Consider the following 10,012-nt stretch of genomic DNA (forward strand, 5'->3'; position numbering starts at 1 on the left):
TTAAAGTGAAATTTTAAGTATTGTATAAGAGATGGTTTATAGGAAATAAAATTAAGGAAGAAAAAGGTACTGTAATTAAGGAGTCATTTTTAAAATTCAAATCCCAACTCATATTAGTTGTGTGAGCACAGAAAAATCACTTAACATCTATGAGCCTCCATCTCAAACTTACGAAAGGAAGCTATTTGTTTCTACCTTGTAGATCTTTTGTGAGTATAAGCTGAGTTAACATATTTGTAAAAGATTTATAAACGGTGAGTATCAGGTAAATATATAGATAGTTCTTGTTATCGTGATTGGATTGTAATTTCTCAAAGTAGGACTCCATCTGCATGAATAGTGGTGACTAGGGTACTTTCCTACTCTCCTTGGCCTTTTACCTTTGTCCATTCCAAATAAGTGACATGCTACAGCTGGTACGTAAGTGGCTACCAAAGGGAAAATGTAAGTAATTCCATTTATTCCTTGGTTATTCTCAACCAGCTGTTCTTCTCATAGATTTCAAGACCTGATCCCAGCTCTTTCAATTTTTATAAGCCATTCTTTGAATTACTAGAACATGACTTTTAAAATTAAATTCTCTATGTTTTATTTTCCTGGAATTTCTTCTTCAGCCTTTGTCACAAATAATTATTGGGGAGGTGGATTCCTATAACTTCTGAAGTCATAAAGTCCAACAATTAGCAATCTACATATTTTCTCAAGAATGGTGCAAGCATTTCATGTTATTGGCTTATAAATGAGCAACATCCACAGAGATTGCATAGAAAAAGTTTGAATTTTAGAAACCAAAGTACAAAAATTCCATTTTTTAAGAAAAACAGGACATTCACAACAATATTATACATATCAAGGCTATTTCTGTCATATTTATTCTAACACATTGCAAGAAGATGAATGGTCCCACATTGCCTCTCCTGGAACCAGCACTAGGCCAGCTGCATCAGAGTCACCTTGAGAGCGTTGAGAAAATAATTCTTCAGTCCTTCTACTAAATTATTAAATGATAACCACTGAGTATGGGATTCAAGATTCAAAGTATTCTTTAAATTTTCCCAGGTTTGAGCATATTCTGATGCCACGCCAAGTTTAGGTACCACCTTTGAATGCCAAATTTGATGATATATACATGTACATGTAGCCACGGATTTGATTTTCTGATTCTAGGTATTCCCTTCTCTCTTAATATTAGGTAGCTGTGAAGGATTAACCTTTTCAACTATATAGCTACATAATGTAGTACAACAAGTGGCATGTGACACTTACTTGATGCATTATTCAATGCACAAAGACTGAATTCTACTGAATTTTATCCCAGCATTATTTAAGAACAAAACTCAGAGTAACATAAGAAAAGACAGGGCAATTGAAAAATACAACTGAGACTGAAAACATCTTCCATTGTTATTATCTAAACAACTGGATTTCTGCAGCTAGTTAAATTGATTTGCTGTAACGTTCCATTGAAATAAAAAGTAGATAAAAGGAAAATATTAGGATTAATAGAAAATCATGTACGTCTTTGTATGTCAGAGAGAATAAGACTTTCAGATAATCTAAGAAAAAATTTGGTCTGTGAATGGAATCATTCAAAGATACACTAAGGAAAAGTAAAATTATTTAATTTCTGTGAAATCAAAATCAAGTTTATTATTTGAGCTACGGTGACTCTCATAAAATAAATTGAGCTGTATAATTTCACTTTAGAAATGGTGCTTTAGAGACAGATTTTCTTAAAATGTCCCATTTCTCTTTCTAGTCCTTTTGACCATAAAAATGTTTCTGTATGCAAATAAATTCTAGTTGTAGGTCACTCAATCTTTACTCTCTCACACTGGAACAACTCAATTAGGTTTCATAAATTGGTAAAAGAGGAATAGAATCAAATACACTCATACCTGATAAAATGTAAATATGCATTGGTTTTATTCATTAAAGCACCAATTTGCTAAATATCCTACTCTCCTTCCATATATATAGCTTCTTTTTTTAGGTCACAGAGCAATTTTATTGCTTTTCTCCTTAGAGAACCTTGACATCTACCACTTTTCAAAGTTAAATCCATTCTCTCTTGGCTCACTGCAACCTCTGCCTCCCAGGTTCAACCAATTCTCCTGCCTCAGCCTCCCAAGTAGCTGAGATTACAGGTGCCTGCCACCCTGGCTGGCTAATTTTTGTATTTTTGGTAGAGACAGGATTTTGCCATGTTGCCCTAGCTGATCTCGAACTCTTGACCTCAAGTAATCCTCCCACCTTGGCCTCCCAAAGTGCTGGGATTATAGGTGTGAGCCACTGCGCCCGGCCCATTTTCTCTTTTCTTAAAGAATATGTGTTAGATTTTGTAAAGTGCTGATTTTAGTTACCAGATAGCACAAAATCTGGTACATGGTAGGTACTTAACAAATGTTTTTGAATAAATTGATAGCTTAAGGTTTTCAATAAGCAGAGCTCCAAGAAAAAAAAATGTTTAGTCAAAATGAAACAATTTTATTCTATAACTCATTTCCCAAACACTGAAGCAAGAACACAGGAAAATTCCTTAGTACTCAACTAACGGTGAATGATACGACTCCCAAGATATACAGTAGTCTCTCCTTATGAAGTATCTTATTAATTACTAGAGGAAAACTTATTAGAGGCCAATTACTAGACTATAACACAAGATTAAAACAGATCTGCCCATAAAGTGGTAGACAGAAAATACTTCTTGATTTCTTCAGTTTGATTTCATCAGTGTGAGATTATAAGGTTGAGTCCAAATTCCGCCTTGCATCCCCCTGTGTTATGTGTCATTGCAGAGCCTCCTATGAAAAGGTCAGATCTGTTTTTCACTCCTTGAGCTTGAGTTGGCTAAGTGGCCTCCCTTGTCGAGTGGGACGTTAGCCAGCCGTCACAAACAAGGCACTCAAAAATGCTTGTACGTTGGAGTTCACACTCTCTTGCTGATCTTGGAAACCCTAAAACTACTACTATGTGGACAAGACTGGAGTGGCCAGATGGATGCTAAAAGACACTTAGGAGAGTTACTCTCATAACCCTAGCTATCATTGCAGTTGACAGAAAGACAACTGGTACACTATTGGCCTATCAACTGCCATTTAAGTGCAGAACCATAAATGATTACAAACAAAGAACAGCCAATGAAAGCCAGCCCAAATTGCTGACACACAAAGTTGTGAGCTACATATGTTAAAGCCATTAAGTTTTGGAGCAATGTGTTAGGACAGCAAAAACTAACTTATACAAGGAGATAATATGAAATTCAAGGTAGTTTTTAAATTTCCCTTTTGATTTCTTCTTTGACCCAGTAGTTCTTCTGAAGTGTGTTGTTTAATGTTCCAATATTTGTCTCTTTTTTTAGTTTTCCTCGTTATTCATAACTTTGTGGTCAGAAAAGATTGATATGATTTCAATCGTTGTAAATTTGTTAAGACTTGTTTTGCAGCCTAACATATGATATAGCCTGGAGAATGTTTCCTGTGTACTTAGGAAGAATGTTTATTCTACTACTGTTGGGTGGAAGACTCTGTATAGTTCCGTTCAGTCTAAAGTGTAATTCAACTCCAGTGTTGCCATATTGATTTTCTGTCTGGCTGGTCTATCTGTCATTGAAAGTGGTGTGTCAAAGTCCTCTACTATTATTGTGTTGCTGTGTATTTCTTACTTCCCAGATCTGTTAATATTTGCTTTAGATATTTAGGTCCTCTGATGGTGGGCACATATATATTTACAATTGTTATATCCTCTTCATAGAGTTTTTATGGTACTTTTGATGGAGATAAGTTGTTAGATTTAATATAATAAAAATTCCCAACATATTATTTTGTGTCGTGTTTAAGAAATTTGTCAGTAACCAAATCCATAAAAGCATTATCTTATGTTATTCTATAAAACCTCTCTGTCTTTGACATTTAGACTCTTCATCCATCTAGAATTGTTATTATTTTTTTTTTACAATAGTCATGTTCTTTACTGATCAGTGTGTATATGCTATTCACTATGTTCTCTTACTACTCATTTTACAAGAGCCTATTCAAACATTATCTACTTGGTGAATCCTTCCACCAAGTCACAGTTTACTAATTTTTTCCTGATGCTTTCATACTAGGGTGTAATCCAACAATAATTTTTGAGAGCAAATATGTTCTGGGTTCTAGACTAAATTCTGGAGACACAAATGAGAGTAAGTTACAGCTTTTGCCTTCAGCATTTCATTGCTCTCTTCAAGGTCTTTTTCCTTTTCTTTTCTCTTCTCTTTTTTGGTGCCCTGGGCCCTCTAGGCACTCTGTTGAAGTCTATGAATTATATTTTTAAAATACTACTTTTATATTTGTAATGATTAAATAGACAATACAACAGAGGAACCCTATGTATTAGAATAGTTGTCAAAGTGCTAAAAGTTGTAATACCGTAACACACGAGCTTCTTAATAGTCACATGAATTAACAAGGTGTGGGAAAATAGAATAACTACTATAATTTTGGGGTACTAGTGGACTCAATATTTTGACATAATTGAAATAATCATAATAGGATATAAAATACCATATTGATGACAATGTCACAGTATTAGTATTGCTAATACTACTGTGGTAAGTTTCCTGAAATCATAACTGAAGGTGATGCTAAATTTTAGTTCAATATTAGTGAAACTAAAGATATCATTTTTTCCTATTCAAGTTTGTGATCTCTATATTCTGTGGCCTCAAGTTATGAACCCCTGGTATTCTGGAGCAATTTGAAACATTTGTTATTATCAGCTGCAGTAAAATATATCTTTGACATCACATTATATCTATCTATCTATCTATCTATCTATCTATCTATCTATCACATATTATCCTCCAATAACCAAATCCATAAATGCATTATCTTATGTTATCCTATAAAACCTCTATGCCTTTGACATTTAGACCCTTCATCTACCTAGAATTGATTTTTTAAATAATAGTCATATTCATATGTATCGTTTAAACCATCAACAATTATCCTTCCTATATGTAGTGCAGTCTGTTTTTCCATTCTATTCCACTTTACTTTAGAACATTCAAAACTTATTTCACAATTTACTAATGGATTATATGAAGTTTGAACAACATTGGTCTAGTGGAAATGTTATGGTTCATTCTTATGTTATTTTTTTAAAAGACTTTCTTCTTCCGTTATATCGATTGTTTTTTACAAAACTCATAGAATTTCCCTTTTTGTATTGTAATTACGGGTTTTCATGTTTGTTGCATTGAACCATAATATATTAATTGACTATTTCATTTTCATGATTCCTTTAACTTAATGGCCTGATAAAGACTGAGTCAAAGCCCGTAATATAGCATCCTCATCTCATGTTATCAGATCCACACAGAGCAGACACATTAGCCAAGTTCTTAGCTGCCCAAATGTGATTTGGCTCAGGAAGTGTGCATTAGTCACACATTTCCCACAATCATCTACCACACGGAATAGAATCTCCAGCTATTTCAGAGTTGCTCCCTACTGTTAACCAACCCGAGAGATGAAGCATATCTAGTCTTTCTGGAGGACATTTGAATTCTCCTATGACCCCTTCATCCCACCAAAATATGAAGTCTTGTTTCATGATCCCCATTAGACTCTGAGTTCATTTGCCAAAGTGGAATTGTGTGTATACTAAGATTTCCAAGTTTTAACTCATAGGTATCTTAGGAAAAGAGCTGCTCCTGAGTCATGAGGGTGAATTTAGTCTTTCAGCCCCCACAACCTTCCAATACTATTCTCATCTCTCTCCCCTGCTTAAAGGTAGTCTTTTCTCTTCCTTCGTGTAGTATCCTTCTTCACCATTTATGCTTCTTTTTTCCCCTAGCTTGTCTTGTCTTTCTAAAATTTATTCACACTGAATTATCCCCTTTAAAATGCAAATACTCTTACTAAAAGAAACACAGCTGTGGAATTTCAAGCATAAGAAGGCAGTTGGAACATTTAGGAAGGCAGAAGGTGAGCTCATGAAGAGGTTTTCGACAGATTTGCATTACACATTGGAAACAAATCTCAGGTTCCATCACACATATTGAGAGCGAAAGTTACTTGTCAAGAGAAGCAAATAAATCTCACTGGCTTGGATATTATATTATAGTTTTTCATAATTTAAATTAGAAATATGTCTTTAATGTGAGGATTTGTGAGTTAAAAGAAAACAATATAGCTGGGTATGGTGGCTCATGACTATAATTCCGGCATTTTGGGAGGCTGAGCGGGAAGGTCACTTGAGACAAGGAGTTTGAGGACAGCCTGGCCAGCATGGTGAAATCCTGTCTCTACTAAAAATACAAAAAAATTAGCTGGATATGGTGACTCATGCCTATAATCCCAGCTACTCTGCAGGTTGAGGTGGGAGAATCGCTTGAACCTGGGAGGTAGAGGTTGCAGTGAGCTGAGATGCCACCATGTCACTCCAAAATGAGACCTTGTCTCAAAAAAGAAAAGAAAAGAAAGAAAACAATGTAATTTATTATTATTGAGTAGATTTACCTCTCTTGCCTGCAACTGGAAGGTTTTATACGAACAAATACATTTTAAATATGCTAATTGGGAAGAACATTTTAGATGAGGGAAAATTTAAACTTTCAAAAGCTTCAGCAAAAAAAGACTTTCTTCTTTTGGGAACCATATTAAAGAAAAATTTCTAAGTAATCCAAAAATTTTTTAAATTAGGCTCTTGTTTGTATGTATGTATTAAAAGTTAACTTATTTTACATGTATTTATAAGGTACCAACTAAGTATCAGGAATTTTTCTAAACACTAAAGATACAGCAGAGAACAAGACTGATATTTTACCAGCACTTGCTCTAGTTGGGTGACAGAGGAAATAAATGTATATATAATTTCAATGTATATATTTGAAACGGAAGATCAATTCCAGTTAGTAAGCAATACAGGAAAAAGTTACTTTAAAAAGATGGAAAAATATAGGTTGTCCAACAGACCTAACCATATGAATGTAATTAAATAGTCTTGCCTTTAAAATAAATTTGTATTGATTTTCTCATGATTTCTAAACTAAGTTCATTGTAGAAAAGATGGAAATGTATCAAGAGTAAAAATGTCAATATCACGGCTAATCTTTACTGAGAATTGCAGCATATACTTTTATTATAGTGTCTGATTTAATTTTCAAAAACATCCAGTGAAATCAATATATTAACTATCCTCATTTTGTACACAAGAAAACTGAGACATGGATGACATAACAAAGTCTACATATATTGAATGGCAGCTTTTGAAATAAAAACAAGGTTTATTTATTATATGTCTCTAAGCCCATGCCATTACCATTACACTATTGTGGTAAACCAGAAAAATCACTCTCCAAATGTGTCTCTACCCTAGTCCATGGATCCTGTGAGTATGTTATGTTAATAGAGGAAGGGACTTTCCAGATGGAATTAAGGTTGCTAATCAGTGGCATTTAACAGGCTCATGGATTATCCAAGTGGATCCAAGCTAATTTCCTCAAGGCCTAAAAAGCAGAGAAGTTTCTCCAGCTGGGTTCAGTCAGAGAGATGCAATGGAATACAAAGTCAGGAAATATGTAAATCATGAGACCTCACCCACTGTTTCTAGATGTGAAGATGAAAGTAGCCATGAGCCAGAAAGTGCGGCAGTCTTTAGAAGTTGAGAACAACCCTGGCTGACAGCCAAAAAGGAAACGGGGACCTGGGTCCCACAGCCACAAGAAGCTGAATTATTTCAACAACCTAAACGAGCCTAAAGTAGATTCTTCTTCAGAGCCTTCACGCAAGAGCCTTAGCTGACTAGCACCTTGATTTTGGCATTATGGAACGCAGAGCAGAGAAACAAGCTGGGCCTCCTAGAGTTCTGACTATGGAACTGTGAGATATGTTTGTGTTGTTCTAAGCTATTAAATTTGTGGTAATTCGTTATAGTAATAGTAGACAATAAATGTGCTACTCTACTTCCCCATAAAGAAGCAAAAAAAATCTCTAATCCTGCCACTGAGGGAGAATTACTATAAGCATTTTAGTGCATATAGGTTTACCCCTTCTTGTCTCTATGTAGATATATTGTAATAAGTTTTAGATTATGCTGAACATACTATTTTTAACATCCTTTCTTTTAAACTCAACATTTCATAATGAAACACTTCCCGTGTTTTGAAAGTCTTCTAAAAGAATTTTATAGCTAATACTATTCCGCTGAAGAGTTATACCACAGTTTAATACCCTACTTTGAATATTTGTTTCCATTATTTTATTAATATTCACATAAACCATATATCTAATAGGGCCTCTTGACCGCTGAGGTTTAGACAGGTTTTCTTGAAGACACTATTTCCATAGCCCTAAAGAACTGAAATCTCAGGAAACAGGCACTTGCAGCTCTAAAGTAGCATCCATCTTCTTATGATGTTTCTGGGCCATATCACTCTTATTCCGATAAAAGAATTATTTTTAAGTTATCCAGAATAAATTTTCTGCCATTAATCATTAATGACTAATTAAAACTTTATGAAAAATTTTGTATGTGAACCTACATAGACAATGGGATCAATTTCCTTCTACATTTTTTTATCAGTTAACATGATTGACCTTTCCTTAACTGAAGTTGGAAGTCAAAGTTACTGATTCATTTTTTTACTGTTTCTTAGCATTGAAATAAATATTCTTATATATCATCTTTATGTATGTTATTTTTTCCTTAGGATAAAAGGGTTTGATCTGGAATACTAAATCCAAAAGTATACACATTTCTAGCTTTTTATTCTTCTTCAAAATAACCCAGTTCTTGTGTCAAATGTATTGTTCAAATACAAATCAAACCCTAGAAACTTTATTGGAAATATATTTTCATTAAAAGTCAAAAGAAGGCTGGGCGCGGTGGCTCACGCCTGTAATCCCAGCACTTTTGGAGGCCGAGGCGGGTGGATCATGAGGTCAGGAGATCGAGACCATCTTGGCCAACATGGTGAAACCCTGTCTCTACTAAAATACAAAAAATTAGCTGAGTGTAGTGGCACATGCCTGTAGGTCCAGCTACTCAGGAGGCTGAAGCAGGAGAATCGCTTGAACTGGGGAGGTGGAGGTTGCAGTGAGCTGAGATCGCGCCATTGCACTCCAGTCTGGCAACAAAGCAAGACTCTATATCAAAAAAAAAAAAAAAAAAAAAAAAAAATCAAAAGAATATGTTTTTTTCTTCATATCTGCAAATAGTTAAGTTTCTTGGTTTTGGCTTCATATTTTTTCCTCAGATGTAAAATGATGGTCTTGGTTATAAAGGATCACATTATGCTTTAGAAAAGCAAGCTGAGGGTTTTATGGTTTAAGCAGTATATTATAACAACTATCTAGTATTAAATATATTTCTTTAAACAGTTGCCAATGTCATGTTGAATCTGAATTATTCAGGGAGAAATTACAAATGTGCCTCTACTGAATCTCTTATCTTATTAGAGCATATTTCCTTCACAAATGTTTACCATGCAGGAAATAGAAGGGTTGGACCTATTAGAAAACTTTGTGCATTGCTCATTTCCCTAATTATTAATGAATATTGTTCTCCTAGCATCACAAATTCATTTCTGAACTCATAATTAAATGACTAATAAATATAAGGTTCTGTATCCAGTAAAGGAAATAACCAAATAATTTTCTGTATTTGATAGCTTTGGGGTTTATTGAAAGCACATTACCTCATTCTTTCTGATGCCAATATCAGGGTACCTTAAAGAAAAGCGGTGTGAAAAAAACTTTGTCATTTTTTTGTTAAAATGGATTTCAAATATGATGCACCAAAATTTACCTTTCTTAAAAGAAACCTTGGCAACTAAGGCCAGTTTTTATTAACTGAAAAAGCAAATTTCTAATTTGTTAAGAAAATTAATGACTTGATATGTACATGGATAAATTTCCTACATACAAATTAAGATTCAGTCATTTCTCTGCTCTCAAAAACAGTTATAATAGCTATTTCCACCATTTCCAAAGAATTGAGAATTTATTTGTTTCTTAATAGAGGATTG

Source organism: Macaca thibetana, chromosome 6 (assembly GCF_024542745.1).
Source record: "Macaca thibetana thibetana isolate TM-01 chromosome 6, ASM2454274v1, whole genome shotgun sequence".
Lineage (NCBI taxonomy): Eukaryota > Metazoa > Chordata > Mammalia > Primates > Cercopithecidae > Macaca > Macaca thibetana.